The following is a 26,088-nucleotide window of genomic DNA, read 5'->3' on the forward strand; positions in this document are numbered from 1 at the left end:
GCCAAGCTCACAGCTCAAACTCCAGACATTCCAGTTAACACGACACAGACACACACTCCAGATCCGACTACATGTATGACAGTTAAGGACCCCACTCAAGATGTCATAGATATCCAGTCACATGCTACTCCCGATGAAATCAAGAAATGGTCCGAACAAGGAGGGGTCCAGACAGATCAAGGATGGTTGACGAAGGGAAAAGCCACATGGTTTCTCCCCGACTCAATGGTTCAAGTCATTATTAATACCGCACATAGTCCTGCACATTTAGGAGAAAAAGCCATGTTAGACAGTATCCAGAACATTTGGTTCAACAAGCATTTACGAGCTGCAGCCAAGCAGAAAGTCCGTACCTGTATGATATGTTGTCAGTTCAATCCAGGTAAAAGTGTCCCGGTGGAACAAGGGGGATTCCAGCCTCCTGACCACCCTTTTTTTTTGTAAAAGTTTTTTATTTTGCAGTTTAAGTACAACCAAGAACACAAATAAAGGTCATCTATGCATTACATAGTCCGCCTTGCAAGGGCACTAAATCATGAGCAGGACCTCCACTGATGGCATAATAAGTCCGTGCCTCGTGAACATAGCCACAGCACCAACAGTCCAGCGAAGCCAGCAGCAACATCGTTCGAGGCGGGTGCCAAGGGGAAAAATCCCCAATCCAATGCTCTGTACAGCACGTCCACACAGCTATGGACCAGCAAGAAGCAGTAAGCTCCCAGAATGACCAGAACAAGAAAATAACAAGTCCCCCCCTTCCCCCCACCCCCCCCCCCATGGTGGTGGCCCAACAGACATACAGACACTCTCCTCCCCCAACCTATACCTGAAAGAGATGCAGCGACCTCAAGGAAGCCGGACACACAGCTGAGGGCAGACCTTTGGATAGGAAGTCAACCAACGGGCCCCATTGGAACTGGAAATTCTCGAATTTACCTAGGAAGATGTCCGCCATCCTTTCCATACTTAGAAGCTTCCATAGTCGGGCATGCCACAGAGATATTGCCGGTGCCTCCCTCCGCTTCCAGGCAGCCGCCAGCGTAAGCTTGGCAGCGCCCAGGCACAGCCAAAGAATCTTCTTATCGGCCCGGGTCTGATGCTCCAGGCCAGGTTCACGCAGTCCCAGCAGAACAAAAGCAATATCACCCTCTACAGGATAATGAAGGATGTCCCTGATATGCGAAAGAATCTCCTCCCAAAACGGCCTGATCACCGGGCAGTCCCACCAGATGTGGCGGAAGTCCCCAAGTAGCCCGCATCCCCTCCAGCACAGGTCAGACGTGGACGGATAAATGCGGTGAAGCCGGGCCGGGCACATATACCATTGGGTAAGTGTCTTAAGATGAGCCTCCCGCAAGTGGAGTGAATGATTAAACTTCGACACGTCCCGCCACAAGGCCGACCATTCCGTATCTGAGACGTCTCTCCCCAACAAATCCTCCCATAGGCCCATGTAGCGATGCCTAGGCGTCACCGCCGATTTAAGTAGGAGCTGGTACAGGAAGGAGATGGCACCCCTCATGACAGTCGATCGCAATAGGAACGCCTCGAAAGGAGACGGAGGCCGCGTCGCCGCCTCCATCACCCCAGGCGTGGTGGCCCAGTGATGCAATTGTAAGTGACGGAACCGTTCAGCGCTGGTGAGCCCGTAATCCCTCATACAGTTAGCAAAGGTAAGGGGAACCCGCCCATGAAACAGATGGGTCAGCGCCCGGCAACCTCCCTCCCTCCAAGCATCAAAGACCCCTTCCCGAAGTGCCGGCGGGAAAGCTGGATTGAAGTGTATGGGAGTAAATGGCGATGGGAAGGTAGTCCATCTCTCATCTGCAGCTAAGGAGTCCCAGACCTTCAATGTGGTACCCGTAGGGGTACTAATGTAGGCGTTCAGCGGACGGTCCTTCCGGGGCCTCCACGCCAGGTCCCAGACCGATCTGCCTGCCACACTCCGGTCCATATACAGCCAATGTTTCTCGGACGATTGCTGCGACCACTCCACCAGCACTCTCAACTGCGCCGCTTTATAGTAAAGCTGCAGATCAGGAAGTCCCAGTCCCCCCTCGGATTTGGGCTGCCGTAGCACCGTAAATGCAAAGCGCGCCCGGCCCCCCTGCCACACAAAGCGCAGTATCTGGGTCCGAAGACGCCGAAAAAAGTCGGTATGAAGAGGGATGGGTAGAGCTTGAAATAAATATAAGTATTTGGGGAGGAGAACCATCTTAACAGCATGTATTCTGCCCAACCAAGATATAAATTTGGGTTTCCACTTCTCCAACTCAATCCGAGTCTTAGCAAACAGCGGCGGAAAATTAGCCGAAAACAGCCCCCCGATCGTCGGGGTTAGGTGAACCCCCAAGTAGACCAGTGAGCCATCCGCCCAAGCCAAAGGGGTCAAGAGCTTCACTCGTTCCACCTCCTCCTGAGAAAGAGTTAGATTCAGGACATGGGACTTGCCATAATTAACTTTGAAGCCCGCCACCGCCTCATAGGCCAGCAGGGCCTCCCGAAGGCACGGCAGGGAGCGCTCCGGTTCCGTTATCGATAATAAAATATCATCCGCGAAGAGCGTGATTTTGTGTTGCTCTCCTGTGAAAGGAATACCCCGAATCCCCTCATGCTCTCGCACCGCCAACGCCAGAGGTTCAATACTGAGCGCGAACAGGAGCGGGGAAAGGGGACACCCTTGTCTGGTGCCCCTGGAGTGCGGGAAAAACTCCGACACATGCCCGTTCACTGTTACTCTAGACCTCGGGCCGCTAAAGTTGGCCTGGACCATAGTGAGGAATTTGTCAGAAAACCCAAAGGCAGTCAGTGTGTTAAAGAGGAAACCCCAATCAACTCTGTCGAAAGCTTTTTCGGCGTCCAACCCCACTAGCACCGCTGGAATGCGGAACCTGTCGGCCTTTTCTATCAAGTGAACCACTCTGCGAGTATTATCGTGGGTCTGACGCCCCTTGATGAAACCGTATTGATCCGGATGTATGAGTGCCGGTAACAGATCCTGCAGTCTATGCGCCAGGATCGCGGAATACAATTTAGCGTCAACATTAAGCAGCGCTATGGGGCGGAACGACGCACACTGGGCAAGATCTTTCCCGGGTTTCGGCAAGACCGTGATAACCGCCTCCGCCAAGGAGCCGACCGAGGAGCCGGATACGGCCATATCATTAAAAAGAGAAGCGAGGAAGTCGCACAATTCCGAGGCGTAAGATTTATAGAAGACCGCCGTGTAGCCATCCGGCCCCGGCGCTTTGTGCAACTTCAGGCCCTTGATGGCCTCGAGGACCTCCTCCCTGGCAATCGGTGCGTCCAGCAGCTCATTCCACTCGGTGGAGACTCGCGGAAGGGGCAATCGCCCCAAGTACTCCCTCTGTTCTTCCACGGCCAGGCTGTCTCCCTTATACAGGTCCGCATAGAAGCGTCCAAAGATAGACGCCTTCACCTCGTCCCTGTGTTGCACCACCCCCGCCTCATCCCGTATTCCCCCAATATACTCGCGCTCCCTCTTATCTCGAAGTTGACGTGCCAAGTGCCGCCCAACCTTATTCCCACCGGAGTAAGATTGCCGTCCCAGTCTCAGCATTGTCAGCTCAGCCCTGTTATTATAATGAGCTCGCAGCTTCCCTCGCACCGCAGTCAACGGTCGGAGGGTTATCCTCGAGGGATTAAGCTTGTGAGCCCGTTCGAGGCGGGACACCTCCTCTTCCAGAGCCTCCCGGTCCTTACGCCGCTCCTTATTTAGACGTGCATTGAGGCCTAAGCACGTGCCCCGAATGGAGGCCTTAAAGGCATCCCAAGTGTTAGCGACCGAAGTGTCAGATGCAGGATTAAGCTCGAAAAATTCCCTAATGGCTATCCGCAGGGCTTTGTTGGAAGCATCATCCCGGATCACCGAAGCCGGGAAGTACCATTTTCTTTGTCCACCCCCAGCCGATGCCCAACGGAGGCTAAGCACCAACAAGCTGTGGTCCGACACCGAAAGCGGAAGGATGGCGGAGTCTAGGACATCTCCCCTAAGGGCCTGACTAAGAAAAATGTGGTCCAGGCGTGAGTAGGAGTGATGTACGTGAGAGAAGTAAGTGTAATCCCTGGCAGAGGGGTGATAAAAGCGCCAGCCATCAATCAGTCCCAGCTCCCCCACCGTCTGCCGCGAAGAGTCTGAGAAGACCCCCGCTCCAGTCCTGTGAGGCCCCGAGCTATCCACCGTCTTGTCCCACACCAAGTTGAAATCCCCCAGGAGGAACAAGTGGCCATCAGCAAAGTCTCCCACCTTCTGCAACAATTCTTGGAGAAACTTATTCTGACCGGCATTTGGAAGGTACACCACTACAAATGAACATAGCTGCCCTTGAACAAGCCCTTTCACCATCAGCCACCGGCCATCCCTATCAGTACGCACCTCCATGGGCTGGAAGTGCAATGCAGCTCGAAAGAGAAGGGCCACCCCCCTATGTTTCGTTGATGCAGAGGACCTATATATAAGGGGATACGCCTTATGCTTGAGGCGCAGCTCGTCCCTGCGTGCCAAATGCGTCTCCTGAAGCCCCACAACATCCAGCTGGTGATCCAGCACATACTTCCACACTTTCTGCCGCTTCTGGGGCGAGTTGAGACCCTTAACGTTCCAAGTTCCTATACTAACAGGCATTGTAAAAAAGAACCCCCAAGCCCTCTGAACCCATCGTGCCCGGAGCTCCACCCATACCCAGAACCCCCCCAGGATAGAGGCCCAGCCGAAGGTCTGCCCATGAAATCCCATTGGAAGGCGACTGACGTACCTGGGCCCACCCTCCACCCGCGAACAAACACATCAAGACAGAGGCAATTGAGCAGAAACAGCATCTTCAAGGGCCAAATCGACATCCCCCCCTGCAAACCGTCCCTCCACCCCTCCGTCAGCTCCAAGGGATCCACGCCAAGGAACCCCACAGTAAATTCAGAACCAGAACCTCCGCCGAGCCCAAGAGGAGGCAACAGCACAGACGCCAAGGAGTAACTCTGCAAGAGGAGGTAACATGTCACGCACCCATCAGGCATACCCCACCACCAATCCACCCCACCCCAACTCCCCCCCACACAAGGGAATAACAACATACAAAAATACCAAAAACCCAGAACAAGAAGAATGATAATACTCATCAGTCCAAAGTTCACGGAGATCCGACCGCTCCAGGGACAGAATAGGGAGACCAACTCGGTTTCTCCCAAGGTCACGATCCGGGGAGTCTCCACCAAAAGTACCTTCATTCTCCCAGACCAGGGGGCCAACGCCCCCTCCAGCGCCGATCCTCCTCACACAATGCACTGTCACGCCGCACCCGAGCTGGCCTGCGAGTCCGGCTGCGTCGCTGAGGCAACCGAGGCCACTGCATTCCCCCTTTCCAGCAGACTGGAATTGCGGTCCGGACGTCCCCGATCTGGGGAAGACCCCACTCTGTGCCAGGATGACGAGCGGCGGCGCCGCCGAGATGTGGATGCAGCCGCCCCCTGGGACGGTGTAGTGTCAGGCAAACCCAAGAGATCCTTCGCCTCCTGAAGGGAGCGCAGCTGCACCAATCGATTCTGCCACCGGAAGATGATCCTGAAGGGGTGACCCCAAGAATATGCGATGTTACTTTCCCTCAGAAAGGCAGTCACCGGGCGAAAATCCCGCCTTTTTTGAAGCGTAGAGGCCGCCAAGTCCTGGAAGAGCTGAGGGTGGTGGCCCCTAAACTGCAAGGATGTGATAGCTCTGGCTTTACGAAGGATACGCTCCTTTACCTGGAAATCATGGACACAGACAAGGATGTCCGGGGGCGGTCCCCCCCCTCTCCTGGGCAAACCAACACGATGGACTCTATCCATTTGGACGTCCTTCACTTCCTCTTCGTCCAGGACCTGCAGGAACAGTTCCTGTACGTAGCCTCGCAGGTCTCCCGCCTCGCCATCCCACGGCACCGCCTTAATGCGGATGTTGTTCCGGCGGGAACGGTTTTCAAGGTCTTCCGCGTGCGCCTGCAAGTCCAAATTTTGTTCCTTGAGGCGGAGAACATCCTGTTGGAGCAAATGGACATCATTGGCCGTGCTTAAGTCATGGTCCTCCAGAGTCGCGACTCTCTCGCCAATCCCGTCGACATCCCGCCGTACTTCCCGGAGGTCAGATGCTAGCTGCGCCCGCAGCTCAGAGATATCTTCTTTGATAGAAGCAAAAAGTTCGGACATAAAAGTCTTGGTAGCCGGGGCTTCATCATCAGACACTCTTGGCGAGCCACTGGGACCCGGGGAAGCTGGCTGCTGCGAAGATTTAGACGCTCCGTCCTTCACCACACGTCCCTTGCGAGCTTGGTTAGACATGATGCCGGGCAGCACTCACAAGCCACCCTCAAAGGCAAGTTGGGTCCCCCAGCCTCCAATGGCAAGTCCCAGAGGGAAGGGCGCAGTGGGGCGACACTGATACCAGCTATCCAGGTGCTGGCGCGAAGCGTTCAGAAACGGCCAAGAAAGCCAGACAAAATGGCGTCGTCCCGCCCTCGGCCCGATCACCTCCAAACCACCAGGCGTGCACTCCCAGCCTCTCCACTAGCCCCGCTCCAGATCTCCACCAGTGGACGGGGCCCGCACTATCCAGGCTCACGGTAGGGGTGCGTGGCCCACAAGGCCCTCCAGATGCCCACGCACAGCAATCTGTTGCTCAGTCTCCCCGGGCCGCGCTGACCGCTGCCCTCCGGGCTCCTCCGCTCCGCAGGGGGCTAGGACTGTTCCAACCGCGACCACCCAGCCGGGCTGCGGGCGCCTCTCACCCTCACTCCCTCCGCAATGCAGGGTGCAGCACCAAGCTCGGGCTGTAGGCACTGCTAACTCCCACTCCCCCCTCCAATGCAGGGTGCATCACCATCAATCCGGGCCACACAGCGCGTCGCAGAAGCTTGCAGCGTCCGGGTCTGTCAACACCCCTCCGGGCTGCTGGTACTACGGGACCCACGTCTCCGCTGCTCGCAGGCCTCTCCACACCTCCTGCAGGGAGAGCCAATCTCACCGGAGCCCGACAGGCCCCGTCTCAGGCAGTCGACGTATGGAACGGACCTCGGGTGGGTGGGTCCGGGCGAGCCACTCTCCTCCGCCGCTCCTCACCGAACTTCCGGCCGGCCCTCCGATCACCCGAGCCCGGGGATCCCCAGGCCTCTCAGACACCCCGTGCCGGCAACAGCCACGAGCGGCTCAGCGCTCCGCCGATGGAACCGGACCACACCGCGTCACTTCGCTGACCTCCGCTCTTGGTCTGGGGCCAATCTGCGCCAGTGAGACCCTGCAGTAAGCCGCTATGTTAGGATCGGCGCCGGAGGGACCTGAAAAAGCGTCTTACTCCGACGCCATCTTGGCCACGCCCCCTGACCACCCTTTTGAAGTCCTCCAAATGGATTACATTCAGATGGAGCGATGTCGAGGTTTCAAGTATGTCCTTGTAGTTGTATGCGCTTTGTCCAGGTGGACAGAGGCATATCCAGTTCCAGATTACACAGCCGCGACCACTGCCAAGCAGCTGGTTCGTGAATTCTTCCCCCGCTATGGACTCCCTAGGGTCGTGTATTCAGACAACGGCCAGCCATTCTCATCTGAACTCATGAAGCACGTTTCCCTTCTGTTAGGATACCAGTGGAAGTTTCATTGTGTACGCCATCCTGAAGCAGCAGGTCTCGTAGAGAGACATAACCAGACCCTGAAAATCCGCAGTGCAAAAGTCTGTAAAGAGAAAGGTGTAGACTGGCTAGTAGCTCTGCCAGTCGCCCTATTCTATATGCGCATGGTCGCACATATTCGGCCGCCCCCCTAATATGTGGGGTACACCTAGACCCCGAAGTATTACAGATGTTTCCAGTAATATGCTGACAGATTACCTAGCTTCCTTGATGTCTGCCCTACACTCTTGTCGTTCACAGGTTGCCGCCGCATTCCCAGACAATACCGAGGTGAAACCGCATGAAATCGTTCCAGGAAGTTTGGTCCTTGTGAGGAATTTCGATCGTTCAAGTCCGCTGGAGCCTCGTTGGAGAGAGCCGAAGCTCGTCCTCTTGACCACCCGTACTGCCGTCAAGCTGGAAGGCAGGAAGGGGTGGGTCCACCTGTCTCATGTCAAAACATTTCACGGACTCCGAACTAAAACTTTTTCCAAAAACATTTCCAAGGATTGTCAAGATTTTAAAGACTGCCAAAATACTATTCTCAAGGACTGTCCCGCAAATGACATTGATACCAAGCCCTCCCTGTTAGAGAAAACTCCGCAACAGGAGTATAAGCTGAAGCTCCGGTCTAGTAAAATAAGTCAGCCAGTTTAATTGTCTAAGTCCTCCCCTAGGTGAAACGGTTAGACAGGTTTCTGACATGTATAAGATAGACCCCCATAGTGAGAGAGTTAGTCAAAACTCTATCAGATGTATCATTATTTTGTGTTTTCTTTTGTTTTTGAGTTTGATGGTTACCTGTATAAGTTATGCATTGCATTTATGTTTTCCAATTTCTCATGTAAATAAGTCTTCTAATGCTACAGTAGAGCACACATTTAGTGATCTGCCTCCTCACGAGTTATCCTATCGTCTTGCTATGCGCAATAACACCTTCATCCGTATGTTACACTATTCACACCAGACCAGCAATGCCACTAATTGTTGGGTGTGTGGTCGACTCCCCCCTTTCCAGACACCGAAGGGAGTTCTGCCACTCTTTCCTTATCCATTTTCACATAATGGTTCGTGTGGAGCATGGTCCACGTTAACGTCATCCTCAACTGATATGTCCCTTCTAAACAGTACATGTTTTCCAGACAAGCAAGGTCTTTCCCATAGAACCGGGTTAGATCTAGAAAATGAAGTTTATAATTTAGGTAATTATTCTTCGAATTTTATGGTCCTGAATGTTCAGTCTGATACCACTCCAGACTTACCTGCAATTTCAGTACTACCAGTCAAAGGCGAATTATGTGTCAGAAAGAATGGTTCCGCACATGTAGGACATAGTGATTGTACTACTATTGTCAAGTATAGTGACAGTAGGGAATCTATTTTCAAAGCCTCACGTCATTCATATTTTGTTTGTGGTCAGACCGCATATGTTCGTCTGCCCCTCGATTGGGATGGAACATGTTACATTGCCTTCCTACTGCCACCAGTTTTCCTAGCCCCATCCGATTATCATAGAAACACACATCTAGTACACATTAGACATAGAAGGGAGATCGAGCCCCCGATTGTCGACCAGACTGAAACTGCTCTAGAACAGTATCAAGATTTTAATAAAGGTTTCTTCTTCTTTTTAGGCCCTGTCCAGAATAGTAAGCTAATCCGTAGGTTAACCAGAACCCTTGAAGCAGTAGTGAATGAGACTACTTCTGCTCTAGGTAACTTAACCGAAGAGCAATCTGCTATGAGATTTGTCGTTTTGCAAAATCGTCTCGTCCTTGACGTCATACTGGCCGATAGGGGCGGGGCATGTAGAGTCATCGGATCTAGTTGCTGCATTTTCATTCCTAATAACGCGCCGTCTGTTTATTCAGCTATAACCAGACTTCATAAAATTGCCCATCAGTTACACCAGAATCCAGGCACCTGGACATGGTCCGGTTGGCTCTGGAGTATAATTTCTGCCTGGGGATGGAAAGTATTGTCATTCCTAGGTATAGCAGTAATGATCATTTTCAGTTGCTGCCTCTGTTTACAATGTGGCCCTGCGATTTGCGGCATTTGTGCTACATCCTGTATTCCTAGTCTTAGTCCCCGTCCTAAATCCCGTTCCAAGACAATTCGAGACGAGCAAATGATACTGTATGAAATGATAGATGGTATCATGAATATTGATGTTTCCTGATGGAAACGTAGTGACAAGGAGGGAATGTGGAAAAGTAAATTTTGCCATGTTCTGTGTCCCTACGTGTTCCCCATCTTATGTTATATGTGCATGATCAATATGCATATGTATTCCCTTATGATCGATTAAGGACGCAATTCTAGTTGTGTCCAACTCTAGTATGCCAGTTTCCAGTTCTCGTGAAAGCTACGAGTATTAGGCCTATGTAAAGTTATGTTGCCACGTTTCCCAGTGTACACGTTAATTCAGTAAAAGTCCCCGTTTCTAGGCCTCAAAAGGGCCCGGACACCAGATTCAGCTCCTGTCTCCTGAACCCTCGCTGAGGAGCGATACAGCCCCCACCTGTATCCCTGACCCTTCACTTACTTCCTGCCTCACAGTGCCCGGCTCGGACTGGCTCTGCCTGCCAGTCTGCCAAGAGTATGTTATGATTCTAGTTATCAGTCCAGCTCTCCTTCTCTGCATTCCTAAGCTACTGAATCGCATCAATAGTTTCAGTCATCGTCTAGCCTTTACGTCTCCATGTAAGAGAAATACTGTATTAATGGTCATTTAATATTCCTCAACGCACTACATGTAGAATAATGCATGCACCAGTCTTAGTGTCTGTTAACCTTTGCCCTGATAACTTTTGGATTCTATCAACATGTTCTCTAAACATCAGATACTAGATAGTGTTTAGGTACATGTCGCCCTAACTCTCCAGACTTTCGTCTCCTCCTCTAGCGCAGAAGTCATAGCCCCCAGCTTCTCCTAGTAACACGTCACTGCCAGTTTGCGCGCACCACTAGGTCAGAGGTCCCGGCTCCTTAGGTAGCCCCCTCCATGTTTCCGCCCCATTATGACATATTCTGTTACGTTTACATCACATGTCTATGTACACGCCTCTTGTCACACCTACTTTCAGCCTTATCTTTCGCGACTGCTACGAACCCCTCCCACTGCTACGCCTACTGTACTTACTGCAATGCAATTGTTTTACTATATATATGTTGTACATTGTTATTAAAGCTAGCTGTTGTCCCGATCCTGCCCCCCGGCAGCTGCCATCCTATTCCCGTGCAGGTTGTCCTGTTCCTGTCCTTTATGCTGTATTAAACCTGCAAACTCCAGCTACCTCGAATCTTGACTCTTATTTATTGAGCTATCTGTTATTCTATATCCAGTCAAAAATAGAGGTATTATTTATTTATTTACCACACATCACGGACTTCATCACTCCACACGCGCTCCCCTCCGAGGATTACATCCTTTTGGGAGACCTCAACTTTCACCTTGAAAAGAACAACGACCGCAACACCACCACCCTTTTGGACAACCTCGCCAACCTCGGACTTAAACAACTTGTCACTACTCCCACCCACATCGCAGGTCACACACTCGACCCTATCTTCACCTCCAGCAAACATGTCTCCTTCAGCCACACCACAGCTCTCCTTTGGACTGACCACAGCTGCGTTCACTTTACCTACAACAAGCCCACATCCAACTACCACCCCCAACCCACTCTGCAAAGAAACTGGAACAAAATCACCATCGACCAGATCTCCTCATCGCTTCTTCAAAACCCCCCAGCCCACTCCTCAAACCCAGACCAAGCAGCCACCAACCTCACCCAATGGTTATCCAACAGCGCCAACATCCTAGCACCACTGAAAAAACGACAAATCAAACTAGGCAGCAAGAAGGCCTCCTGGTTCAACGATGATCTTAAGAAATCCAAGAAACTCTGTCGCTCCCTTGAGAAGGCCTGGAAAAAAGACCCAACCACCAGCACCAAGAACGCCTTCAAAAACGCCACCCGCATACACCACCAACTGATCCGGAATGCCAAGAAAGCCGCTTTAAAGGACCGACTAGATAACAACGCCCACAACAGCAAGGAATTATTCAACATCGTCAAGGAATTTACCAACCCCTCAGCCAACTCCAACGACATCACCCCCTCTCAAGCCCTCTGCGCCTCCCTAGCCTCATTCTTCCACAACAAAATTGCAGACATCCACAACAGCTTCGACAACCGACCCAAAGACCAACCCACCCAACCCCCTGCAGGACCCCCACCCCCCCTGAATATCCTCAATGACTGGAAGCTAATCTCCACTGAGGACACAATCCGTCTGATGAACTCCATCCACTCAGGATCCCCCACAGACCCATGCCCTCACCACATCTTCAACAAAGCAGACTCCATCATAGCACCACACCTTCGAGACGTCATCAACTGCTCCCTCAACTCCGCAACCTTCCCGGAAAGCTGGAAACATGCCGAACTCAGCGCCCTCCTGAAGAAACCCACAGCTGACCCCACCGAACTCAAAAACTACCGCCCTATCTCACTCCTTCCATTCCCGGCCAAAGTCATCGAGAAAGCGGTCAACAATCAGCTCGCCGCATTCCTCGAAACCAACAAATCCCTCGACTCCTCTCAATCCGGCTTCCGAGCCAAGCACAGCACTGAAACCGCCCTCATCGCAGCAACAGACGACATTCGAACTCTACTGGACAATGGAGACACAGTCGCCCTCATCCTCCTTGACCTCTCCGCAGCCTTCGACACGGTCTGTCATAGCACCCTTTTACAACGCCTTAGAAACGTCGGAATCCAAGGAAAAGCACTGGAATGGATCACCTCGTTCCTCACTGGAAGAACCCAGAGAGTCCGCCTTCCACCATTCAAGTCAGAGGCCACTGAAGTCATCTGCGGCGTACCACAAGGATCTTCACTCAGCCCCACCCTCTTCAACGTATACATGAGCCCCCTCGCGGTCATCGCACGCCAACACAACCTCAACATCATCTCCTACGCCGACGACACTCAACTGATCCTATCACTCACCAGAGACCCCAACACTGCCAAAACCAACCTGCATGAAGGAATGAAAGAAGTAGCCGAATGGATGAAGCACAGCCGTCTGAAACTGAACTCAGACAAAACAGAAGTCCTCATCCTAGGCACCTCCCCCTCCGCCTGGGATGACTCTTGGTGGCCTGAGGCCCTTGGAAAAGCACCCATCCCGACGGACCACGCACGGAACCTGGGCGTCATCCTGGATTCCTCACTCTCGATGAACAGACAAGTCAACGCTGTTTCTTCATCTTGCTTCAACATTCTTCGCATGCTCAAAAAAACATTTTGCTGGATCCCCACCGAAACTAGAAAAACAGTCACCCACGCTCTGGTTACGAGCCGACTGGACTACGGAAACACCCTCTATGCCGGTACCACCGCAAAACTCCAGAAAAAACTCCAACGCATCCAGAACGCTTCAGCTAGGCTCATATTAGACATCCCGCGTAAAGAACACATCTCTGGTCACCTGAAAAGCCTCCACTGGCTCCCCGTCAATAAGAGGATTACTTTCCGGCTCCTAACCCACGCACACAAAGCACTCTACGAAATTGGACCCGAATGCCTCAACACACGACTGTCCTTCTACACCCCCTCCCGCCAGCTACGATCCTCCAACCAGGCCCTTGCCACTGTACCTCGCATCAACAAAACCACCATGGGAGGCAGATCCTTCTCCTACCTGGCAGCTAAAACCTGGAACTCACTTCCCACTCACCTTCGCCTTACTCAGAACCACCTAGCATTCAGAAAGCAACTTAAAACGTGGATATTTGACAAGTAAGTCCCCACCCCTCTACAAGCGCCTTGAGACCCTCTGGGTATGTAGCGCGCTATATAAATTTATTGACTTGACTTGACTTGACTGACCCCATCTCTGAAGATGCCCTCCTCAAATGCATCCACGAAACAAAGCCCTCCAACCATTCTCTTGACCCCATCCCCAGTGCCATTGCCATCAACTTCTATTCCCATTCACTGTCCTATTGGACCACTCTGGTCAACCTCTCCCTCTGTCAAGGCTCCCTTCCTGTCTACTTCAAAACAGGGCAGGTCACCCCTCTGCTTAAAAAACCCACTGCTGATGCGAATTACCTCAACAACTACCGCCCCATCACTAACCTACCCTTTCTTGCGAAGATCACAGAAAGATGTGTAGCGAAACAACTCTCATTATATCAAGGACAATGATCTTCTTGACAATTGTCAGTCCGGCTTCATCCAAAACTGTAGCACTGAAACAGCCCTATTGCAAGTGATTGATGATGTGTTGAGGATACTCGACTCGGAGGGGGGGGAGGGGATTGGGGGGGCGGGTCCTGTCTTCTTATTCTCCTTGACCTCTCGGCAGCCTTTGACACAATCAATAACGACACTCTCCTCAACACTCTGCAACAGAGAATGGGCATGGAGGGTACTGTGCTTAAATGGTTTGCATCCTTCCTCTCGGATAGATCCCAAATGATCAAAATAGCGAACAGTCTTTCATCTCCTTTGGCAGTAGGTCAAGGTGTTCCCCAAGGCTCTATACTTGCACCTACATTGTTCAACCTCTACCTAGAACCACTGCGAAATCTCCTAAGTAAATCTGGGATCCACTATCATCTCTACGCAGATGAGACTCAAATCTACCTCAAGGTTGGCTCCACTCACGATCTCGCTACCCTAAGCTTAACTCTCGACACCATTCAAAACAGGATGTCAACTCATCAACTGATTCTAAATCCCTCCAAAACTGAATTCCTCCTCCTCTCCTCCCCGGTTCAATCATGGATGGATCAGATGAATCTACTTAACAATAAACCCATCATTGTTGACAGCACAAAATCCCTTGATGTCGTACTCGACAACAAACTCAATCTAATCCCCCACATCAATTCCATTGCAAAGTCTGCACGACACCAACTGCGCCTTCTTTGGGGAATTTGTCGCTTTTTCCCTGAGCGCGACCTTAAAACACTGGTGCAATCGCTGGTCCTCTCCAGACTGGACAACTGCAATTCTCTTCTTACTGGCCTCCCCAAATCCCACCTGTCCCCCCTGAAATCGGTCTTGCACTCAGCCCGTTTCATTTATGGGGCCAAAAGAAGCGACCACATCACACCGCTGTTATCCACCCTTCGCTGGCTTCCAATCAAGGCTAGAGCTATCTACAAGACTGCCTGTATCACCCACAAAGCCTTGCACTCCTCCTCTCCTCGCTACCTGTCGAATAAACAAACTCTCTGGAGGCTCTAGACCATCTCGTAATGCAGAAAATCTACTGCTTGAACCCCCCACTTTCAAGAAGGAAAGATCGATGGCCCAATCCTTTTCAGGCAACGCAGTGAGAATCTGGAACTCACTCCCGCCTCAGCTCCGGACTACCTCCTCCTCTCAGGCCTTCAAATTGGACCTCAAAGCTCTCCTCCTCCAAAGACACCTCCAAATCTAATTCACACCCTCGCTATCATCTGAAGGAAGACCTCCATTTATTGAAAAGTCTATTGTCCAGGACTATGGAAGTTCCTTCCCAGTGTGTTCTGGTAGTTTGAATGTTTACCATTTTTTTCCAGTATTATCCTTCTACTTGTGTATGGTACCCTTTTGTAACTTGCACACGTCACTTTTCTCTTGTAACACACTGTTTGCTACCCCTCACATTTTGTTTGCTTTCGATACTTGCACAAGTGCCACCATTGCCTACGTAACGTTTGTTCTTGTGCTGGAGTGTCTGCGATTTATTGCAGTATTATACCTCTACTGGTACTTTGTACGTTTTTGTAACCTGCACACATCACTTTTTTCTCCTGTAATGTACCGATTGCTACCTCATGTATTTTGGTTGCTCACTATTGTCACTTTTGATCCATGTAACTTAACGTTTGCTTTTGTAATTTGTTAATTTGTAATTGTTTCCTCTTGTATCATTACTGGTCCTATTGTGAAGCGCTCTGACACCTTCGGGTAAAGTCCGCGCTATATAAAATCGCATAAATAAATGTGTGAGACACCAAAGCTTAAGATTAATTCTTTAGCGGAAAGGGAGCCAGTGAAGCTGTTTTAATAAACGTCCTACCGAAGTGCGAGGAGTTTTTTTTAGTGCCAGGCGAGCGGCCACGTTTTGAACAATCTGCAGTCTTCTGAGAAGGAACTTGTTGGCAGATGCCACCAGAGCATTGCAGTAGTACAAGCGGCCAATAATCAATGCCTGGATCAAGGTTCGTCGCACAGAGTGGCAACCAGCGAAACACTCTTCGCAGGAGGCTTACGGTATGGTAACAGGTCTCCGTCGTACTCATAACTTGGTCCTTCATTGATAGCAGAACATCTATGCGGACTCCCAAATTTTTTCCCCACAGCTGTTGGAGATGGGGCAGGACCTAATGTAGCAGGCCACCACCTAGGGGACCAGACAGTCTTATCTATGCCAATCAACAGAATTTCCGTTTTGTACGCATTTAACTCAAGACAATGGTCTGTCATCCATTCAGATACAGTTAACATACCCTTAGCAAAATCAATATCCTCAGAGTTCTTATCAAAGGTCAGAAGCAGCTGGGTATCGTCCGTGTAAGAGAAAGGGGAAAAACCGTGCTCCCTGATAACCTTTGCAAGGGGCGCCGCATATATATATTAAATAAAGTCTGGCTTAGACAAGAGACCTGGGGCACCCCCTTAGTAAGTTTCAAGGTTTGGGAACGGAAAGGACCCAAGTTGATTGGTCTGAGTGCGCTGGTCGAGAAAACTGAGCCAGTTGAGAGCCTGTCCCTGCCGCGCTCAGTTGCAAAATCAGTTTATGAGAGACTGTCGAAGGCTGCTGTTAAGTCCAAGAAGACCAGTATCACTGCTTTATTAGAATCCAATGCCATTTTAATATGATACGTAACCCCAATAAGGGTTGTCTCTGTGGAATGAATCTGTCACTTTTAGACTGAGTTTTTTTTTTAGGCCTTTTGTCTCACTTCTTTCGAGTCGATTGACTCCTGGTGTCATAGGGATGCCCGGCTTGAAGAACTGTAGGGACTGTCACCGCATGATGTCAATGACTGAGCCACACCGCATGTGTCTCTACTTCCTGGGAAACGAAAACGCCTCCAAGTAGTACCCCGACTGCCGGGCCTTAGCGCCGAAGACTTTGCTGGAGCGGTCCTGAAATTTGATAGAAGTCCGGCAGTTGATTCCACACTACTCAAGGTCACGGTCCGGTGGGAGGTCGAAGCACTGATCGCGGAGCTGTCATTGTCATTCCTCTTTATCTAAGTCTTCGCACTCTGGGTCAGGTAAGTCGAAGCATTCCAAGAAGTCTATGAAGCGTTGTCGCTCTTCGACTTCCTCTCGCCCATCTTGGCTGAGGGTGTGGGTGGGGCAACCCCCACGGCTCCTGCGGAGGCTGCGACATTGCCGCCTGCCTACCTGCCCTTTCAGGATCCGTCGGCGACGGCTGTTCAGGTGCAAGACTTTCTTGCTGCCATGGCCTGACTCTTTGGGCCATCTGGCCCCAACGGTGCGCCTGTGGGCCCGACTTGGGGTTTTGCTCTTTCATCGCCGGCAGCTTTTGTCCCGGCGCTGCAGGACCCCCCTGGATCCTGGCTCTGATCCAGGGCGACACCAGTTGACCTCATACAACCTCCACTGGTGTTGACCCCTCCTCCTCCTGCACCACCTCTGACGTCGTCTGGTGCCCCCGCCTACGTCGTCCCAAGTTTCAGCCATGACCCAGACACACTGCCGGATCGGTGTCGCTCAACGCCGATCCCGACAGTGCCTTTTTACCCTTTGTGCGTCCGTCCTCATTTTCAGCCTGTTTCACAGACTTTGGAGGAAGGGGAGGATGGGAGGGGTCTGAGGACCCTCTCACACAACAGTGATTATGATCCGGACTGGGCAGAGGATTTGGGGGATACCAATGTTCTAGCCACCTCACCTTGGCATGCTGTCTCCTACCGTGCCTAGGGAGGAGGGCGCCAGTTACGCAGTGGTGTTGCGTAAGGCGGCCGAGGCCCTCCACCTCGAACTCGCTATAGTGGACGTCAGGACTAACCTCCTGACAGAAGTGCTTCAGCCGGCAGCAACCAATTTGTAGCCCTTGCTGCCTTTCAATTACGTGCTTTTGGGCACTTGGTCCAGGCCTAACACAGGGGTTCCTGTGGACAGGATTGTGGCCCAACTCCATAATACGGCTCCGGTTGAACCCCACCCCCCCTCTTTCTCTCCCAACACCCCACTCCCGAAAGCTTGGTTGTCCAGGCCTCTGCTTCCCAGAGTGCGTTCCCTTCCGCACCTCCGGATAGGGAATGCAAGAAGCTGGAGCAGCTTGGCAAGAAGCGTTTTTCATCTGCCAACTTAGGGCTGAGGTCGGTAAACAAATTATGCCTCTTGGGCCGGTATTCCCACTCTGTGTGGGATACTGTTGCGCAAGTGCTGACCAACTGTCCGGAGGAGGCACGGACAGTACTCTCTCAAGCTATAGCAGCTGGGCAAGACTCAGCTAAGTTCAGCATCCGTTGTGTGCTTGATACCGCCAACTCGCTGGGCAGGGCGATTTCCACGACGGTGGCACTTCAGCGCCACACCTGGCTGAGGACAACTTGCTTTTCAGGGGATTTCCAGAACACTGATGGACATGCCCTTTGAAGGCATTCGCCTTTTTGGCTATAAGGCAGATGGTGCATTGGAGCGCTTTAATAACTCGTGGACTACGCAAAGTCCTTGGGCCTGTCGGCCACTCGCCCTCCTCCGCCTTCTGCTTTTTGCTCCTTTCATGGACACGGAAGGGATGCCCCAACATGTTTGTTCCAGAGCCACAGGCCTGCACTGCAACATCCTCAGCTTGGCTGCGGACGGGAGAACCGCCGAGGCTGTTCTGGGGGCCAGCGGGTGGGTTAGTCCACCTCCACCCAGCAGCTTCCACTACAAAGCCTTCCTAGTCCGAACTTTAAGGCCCATCGAACGCCAGTGGGGGGCAGAATTCGCCTTCAACTCCCCCACTGGCACATCATCACATCGGGCAAGTGGGTGCTGCAAATTGTGCGAAGGGGCTACTCCCTCCCCTTCGAGACTACCCCTCCAGCCATGCCACCTCAGTACCAATGCATGTCGGGGGACCATCTTGCGCTTCTTCAGCAGTATGTCGCGGCCCTCTTGGCCAAGGGGGCCATCAAGCGCGTTCCTGTCCCAGAAATAGGTTGTGGTTCCCACTACTTTCTGGTCCCCAACAAGGACAAGTGTCTGCGTCCTATCTTGGACCTCATGAACGTCAACCGCTTCCTCCGGAAGGAGAAGTTCAAGATTTTGATGCTAGCTCTGGTGTAGTCTGCCCTCGACCTTGGCGACTAGATGGTAGCGTTGTACTTGCAGCAGGCATATTTCCACTTCTCCAGTATTAGGGGTGTCTTTCATAGATTCACATGCCTGAATCATTCCCCGTCGTCGGAGTGGGAGTCCCACGGTACATAAAAAAGCAATAATTATGCCATAACTATGTAGTAAAACTCATAGAAATAAACCAGGAAGTAAAGTAGCCAATGCTACAGTAGGAAAAACTTCCACATCTATGACTATCCTAGTCATTTTGTATAGTCCAAACTACAGCCAATCAGGCGCCAGCATCCACCAGAATGTTCTCCCCAGAGGCTCAGGCTCTCAGATTTTCTACCGCACGTTGTGTGTAAGGGAGTCTCCCTGAGCTCTGCTCAGTTTTTCTTTACTCTACTTCAATTTGAACTTATTTCAAGGATGTCTTCTAAGAAGTCTCTCTTCAGAGCCTGTGATTGTTGTGGTTTGTCTGAGAAAGATCCACATAAAAAGTGTATCTATTGCCTATACCCAGATCATCAGGCTTCTGACTGTAAGATCTGCAGGACTATGCCTCAAAAGACTCTCAGGGATAGAGAGGGTTGTTTACTCCTGTGGTTGAAGAGGCTTAAGGATTCATCAAATCCTGCTTCTGAGGTGGGCAGCATTGCCTCTGGTTCAACTGCAGCCTCAAGGAAGAGGCCTGCCCCTGAGGAAATGGCTTCACCTAAGGCAAAGGTGACTAAAAACAGCCACCTACTAAAGGACTGGATAAGCCTTCAACTTCCAAGGCTGGCCCCTCAAGCAAGGGCATGGAGAGCGCTTCAGACCTTAAAAAGGGAACCACCGTCAAAATTCCTCAATCATCTGAGAGGAATGTACCACAGACCTCATGGGCGACTACAGTGACATCTACGGTAACCTTTTCCTCTCCAAAACCTCGAATGGTTATGTCGTCGTCGACGTCATCTCCAACTATGGTATTTGTCTCTGTGAGGCCTGTATCGTCGACGTCCGTCGTCGACTCCTCTGAAGGCTTTACCGCCGACGAAAAAGAAATCGTTGACGGGCTCCACGTTGTCTACGAAGGTAAACCCGTCGACGGAGAGTGTCCCGTCGACGAAGAGTGTCCCGTCGACGAAGAGTGTCCCGTCGACGAAGAGTGTCCCGTCGACGAAGAGTGTCCCGTCGACGAAGAGCATCACTACAAATCCATCGGAAGAAAATCTTCCGACGACGCCGCAATTGTCATCATGCACGGCACTACAAGTTTGGTCTCCGTCGACAGTGTTTCTAACACCAAAGCAAGTATCGGGGCAGATGCGTGAAACAGCGATGCAGCTTTCACCCCTTCGTATTTCACCTCAAAAAGGTGTCTTCTGAAGTGCCAGACCAACTTTTGGACACTGAAAGTGAGGATGAGATGGTCCAGAATACATTTGGACAAGCAACTAGCCCATCGGAGTTGCATATCAAACTTCAAGAAGAAGAATATGATGCTTCTCAATCTCCTGTTCACATAGCGACACCAGTGAATAACCCGGTTGCTCAAGTACCTATGGCTTTACTATCCAATTTACAATATATGCTGGATGATTACTATAGGAGGTTCCCACCATCAGAATCAGCAGGTTCTGGTCCGACAACTCCAACTTCCGAAGCACCTCCACCCGTGCTTCCACCAGTGTGTCCATCTTCACAATCGCAGCCTATGCAGGAGGAAGCTCCGCAGTCTTCGGAGGATGAGAACCAAAGGGAAGAAGAAATGGATGATTTGTCGGAGTGGGATGACTATCAAGTACAATCTCCTTCAACCTCTCTTCAGACTACGTCGACCTCCCCTCCGGTGGATGTCGCAAGTTTTCATTTATTGATGGAGCGTGCAACAAAACGTTTCCATATACAGATGGAACAGACGGAGCAAGACTGTTTCTTATATGATTTCAAAGATCAGACCAGACGACAGATAAAAACAATACCCATCATAGATTTTATCTGGAAAGAAGGGATTAAAGTAATGTCAACGCCGGCTTCCATTCCTCCAGTCTTACCACGCATAGATAAGAAATATAAAGCTCCTGAAAAATCGCCTGCATGTCTGATTGGGCATCCAAAACTTGACTCAGTAATTGTCCAGGCCGCCCAAAAGAGAGCCAGAAATCCATCCTCTGCAGTTACGGCGCCGCCGGATAGGGATGGCAGACGCCTGGACTCAATTGGAAAGCGTGTTTCCACCATGGCTGCAACAACTGTCCGTGCTGCCAATGAATTGGCCATTTTGGGGCGGTACGACCGCCAAATGTGGTCTGACATCGCACCATTTATCGATCTCCTCCCTGAGCAATCCAAGGCGTAAGTACTTCAAATTCTTCAAGAAGGCCAAAGAATCTCTGAAGAGATTATTGACTCAGCGGTAGATGTTGCATCTACAGGATTTCGACAGTTAGCAGGAGCTGCTGTCCTGCGCAGACAGGGGTGGTTGCATTCAACTTCGTTCAGGCAAGAAGTCCAAAACAGAGTGTTAGACATGCCATTCGATGGAGAATATTTATTTGGTCCCAAGGTAGAGGAAGCGTTACAAACGATTAAAAAGGACACGGAAACAGCAAGATCCCTGGGCACCCTGCAATTCCGCAAGCCGCCCTTTCCAGGAGCGAGGGGACGTGGGACGTCCTCCAAAAGGGGTGGATACCAACAACAATCCACATACAGACAAAATAACCAGCGCTATCAGACGCAGCGCTACCAATCTTATGGACAGAAAAGATCAACCTATACCCAGGGCAGGGGTAAGACAAACCACCGCGGCAAAGACAAGCGCCAATGAGATTTATCACCTGCCACCACCGATTTTCCACCCTCACAAAAAACTTGGCGGAAGAATATCGCATTTTTTCTCCAACTGGCAGTCGATAACAACAGACAAATGGGTCCTGGATATTGTGGCCAGGGGCCATGCCCTAGAATTTGAAAAATTCCCTCCCAATTTTCCGCCAAGAGGACCGCCTCCGGCTCACCTAAAGGAGCTGTTTATCCAAATCAAAGAGATGATACGAAAAGGAGCGATAGAGTCTGTTCCTCAGAAGATGAAGGGAATGGGGTTTTACTCCAGGTTCTTCCTGATAAGGAAGAAGAACGGGGAGTGGCACCCGATCCTGGATCTTCGCGCTTTGAACAAATATCTAAGGAAGTTAACATTCCGAATGTTGTCGCTTCAGGAAATATTGCATCTTCTAGCAGCAGGAGATTGCATGGGAAATTCCTTTGCTTCAGGGTGGCTGGCAGGGACTACCAATTCAAGGTCCTTCCATTTGGTCTGCGGTCGGCTCCGAGAGTATTTACAAAAGTTTTAGCTCCGGTGGCTGCGCACCTCAGGCTGGAGGGAATACACATTTTCCCATATCTGGACGACTGCCTTCTAAAGGCCAGTTCTCACGAAACGTTCATCAACACCTACAACAATGCCTACACCTATTTCAGTCCCTAGGCCTGACCATCAACTTCACCAAATCCCAAATGCAATCGTCTCAAAGAAGGGAATTCTTAGGTGCGACTCTAGACACTCAGAAACTCAGAGCTTTCATCTCAAAGGAGAGACAGATAAAGATAAGTCAACTGGCACAAGATCTGATGCAAAGAAAATCAGCTTCAGTCAGACTGTACAAGTCTTTTCTAGGAATGGCATCGGCTTGTATCCCATTACTTCCAAATTGTCGGCTTCGAATGAGGCCGCTTCAGGAGGAACTAACTTTACAGTGGCAACAAGTGTCGGGCACTTTCGAGGACCACATTCACATCACGCCACTTATGAAAAAGTCTTTTCTCTGGTGGACACGGATGAGTCATCTGAGGCAGGGGTGCGCATTCCTTCAAGAAGCACCGACTCTAACCATCACTACAGATGCGTTCCTCGAGGCCTGGGGAGCTCATCTGCAAGGCCTCAAGATCAGCGGCAAATGGACTGCGCAGCAAAAACGATGGCACATCATTTGTCTAGAACTGAGAGCCATTTTTCTTGCACTCAAGGCGTTTTGTGCTGTTATTCAGAATGCCAATGTGTTGATACGAACAGACAACACAACAAGCATGCTCTACGCCAACAAGCAGGGGGGAACGCGATCTCTTCTCCTGTCTCAAGAGGCGCAGGAATTATGGACTTGGGCTCTTCACCACAATGTGCATCTACAAGCAGTGCATGTTCCAGGGACAGAAAACGTCCTCGCGGACGCACTCAGCAGAACGACGATCACCACCCACGAATGGGAGCTTCACCAGAAGACAGTGGAACACATATTTCATCAGTGGGGTTGGCCAGAACTGGATCTATTTGCAACAAGGACCAACAGCAAATGCCACAGCTTTGCAAGCTGGCATCCCCACAAGAACTCCCTGGGGAATGCGTTCAACATCAACTGGTCTCTAATGTTTGCGTACGTTTTCCCACCGATTCCACTAGTCCCCAGGGTTCTGCGAAAGGTGAAGAAGGAACCTTGCCGACTCATCCTGATTGCGCCCAGATGGCCGCGCCAATATTGGTTTACAGAGCTCCTCCTACTGTCAGAATGCAAGCCAATTCAGTTACATCCTCTCCCGAACTTGCTCAGCATTCAGGAAGGACAAGTCTTCAATCCTGACCCAGCATCTCTGAAATTAGCGGCCTGGCTCCTGAACACCATGAGTTCGCACACCTAAATATCCCGGAGGACTGTAAGGAAGTATTAGCCAAGGCTAGGGCGCCTGCTACCATCAGGACATACAGTCTGAAATGGAAGCGCTTCTGCATATGGTGCCGTTCAGCAGGGGTTCACCCTTTCTCAGCAAAACCTGAGGACATTCTTCCTTTTTTCCTGCAATTAGCACGAACAGGTCTGTCTCATGCTACCTTAAAGGTGTTTCTGGCTGCAATATCCATATATCGACAGGATGGAACAAATTCGCTGTACTCAGCAAGGATTATCCAACAATTCTTCAGAGGCCTCTTTAGAATGTTCCCTCCTGTACGTCGTCCGCCTCCTTCATGGCATCTAAACGTGGTTCTAGCTCAACTCATGCGTCACCCATTCGAGCCCATCCACAAGGCTGATCTGAAGTACCTTTCGTGGAAGGTGTCACTGCTCTTGGCTTTAACATCCTCCAGGAGGGTTAGTGATATCCAAGCTTTCACGGTGCATCATCCTTTCATGCAATTCACTAGTGACTCCGTGATACTTCGCACAAATCCAAGATACATTCCGAAAGTGCCTTCGGATTTCCACCTCAATGAACCTATCATTCTTAAATCGTTCTTTCCAAACCCGCAAACACCTGCGGAAAGAGCGTTACACTCACTTTACATTAGAAGATGTCTCAAATTCTACCTACAAAGAACATCTACTCTACGCACTTCTGACCAGTTGTTCATTACTCACGGTGCGATTCGTAAGGGGCAGGCAGTTTCAAAACAAACTATTTCAAGATGGATCTCTGCTGCCATTGCCTTTTGCCACACACAGGCTGGGAGACCTTTACTGTCAGCGCCCAGAGCGCACTCTACAAGAGCGGTCTCTTCATCTACGGCCTTATTTGCTGGAGTCCCTCTTCAGCAGATCTGCAAGGCGGCTACTTGGGCTAGTCGCCATACCTTTACCAGACATTACTGTCTAGACTCGATCAGCGAGGCTGATACTTCTGTGGGTCGAGCTGTTCTACGGAATCTGTTTCACTAAGGTGAGCCTCTGTTTTCCCACCTCCTTATTTCTGCTGTCAGACGCTTCTTATGTTATGTACACACATATTTCCATGATTGCATTATGTTATGCTTTATACGATATGTGTATTTTTTCACTTCGCATTGTTATTTGCGTTACTACTGACAAGCTTGGCGTCATTGGCGTCTGCCTAGCAAGGAAATGTACTGCTAGCTACTCTGATTCAGGCATGTGAATCTATGAAAGACACCCCTAATACTGGAGAAGAACAATAGTTACTTACCTGTAATCTGTGGTTCTCCAGTATTGGTGTCTTTCATAGATTCACATGCAACCCGCCCACCTCCCCTCAGTGGCTCTTTAGGCTATTTTGGTTTACCAACACTCCATGCGAGAAAATCTGAGAGCCTGATCCTCTGGGGAGAACATTCTGGTGGATGCTGGTGCCTGATTGGCTGTAGTTTGGACTATACAAAATGACTAGGATAGTCATAGATGTGGAAGTTTTTCCTACTGTAGCATTGGCTACTTTACTTCCTGGTTCATTTCTATGAGTTTTACTACATAGTTATGGCATAATTATTGCTTTTTTATGTACCGTGGGACTCCCACTCCGACGACAGGGAATGATTCAGGCATGTGAATCTATGAAAGACACCAATACTGGAGAACCACAGATTACAGGTAAGTAACTATTGTTCATCCCCGTCCTGCTGGCCTACCGGCGTTACCTGCGATTCACGGTAGGCCATGAGTACTTTCAGTTTACTGTGGTCCCCATCGGCCTTACCAGCACCCCTAAGGTGTTCATGAAGGTGATGTCGGTGGTCGCAGCTCATCTGCGCAGATCAGGGGTTCCAGTCTTCCCCTATCTCGACAACTTGTTGTTGAAGGTGGGCTCACCCCAGGCAGTCTCCCACCACCAGACTACGGCCAACCTCCTACATTTACTGAGGTTCTCCATCAACGTGCCAAAGTCGCACCTGATTCCCTCTCATGCGCTAATCTTAATCGGATCGGTTCTTGACTCAGCGCAGTTTCGGCTTTATCTTACCGAGCAGCAAGTCTGGGATATTCAGGCTATGATTCTGATCTTTCAGCATCTATCCCGGGTTTCGGTGAGAATGACCCTCCGTCTACTGGGTCTGATGGCCTCCTGCATCCTGTTAGTGGATCATGCCAGATGGCATATGCGGACTCTGCAGTGGGACCTGAAGTTCCAGTGGGCACAACATCAGGGCAACCTGTCCAACCACGTCACACCACTCCCGTGTGGTACTGCAACAAACAAGGCGGGGTGGGGTTGTGGACCCTATGTCAGGAGGCTCTGCGCCTCTGGACATGGCTGGAACATCGGGGCATTTCCCTGGTGGTTCAACACCTGGCAGATTCTTTGAAAGAAGGGCGTACAAACTCGGCCCCAGGTGCATGATGGATCAC

The 26,088-nt window shown here is 50.8% G+C and overlaps 1 pseudogene across 1 annotated transcript in view; it reads right to left on the bottom strand.

Moving 5' to 3' along the window:
• LOC144792339 (uncharacterized) overlaps positions 1-26,088 on the bottom strand; it is a 272,076-nt pseudogene that overhangs the window by 216,100 nt on the left and 29,888 nt on the right. The gene's annotated exons all lie outside the window — the stretch shown is intronic.

The sequence above is a fragment of the Lissotriton helveticus genome, chromosome 11 (genome assembly GCF_964261635.1).
Source record: "Lissotriton helveticus chromosome 11, aLisHel1.1, whole genome shotgun sequence".
Taxonomy (NCBI): Eukaryota; Metazoa; Chordata; class Amphibia; order Caudata; family Salamandridae; genus Lissotriton; species Lissotriton helveticus.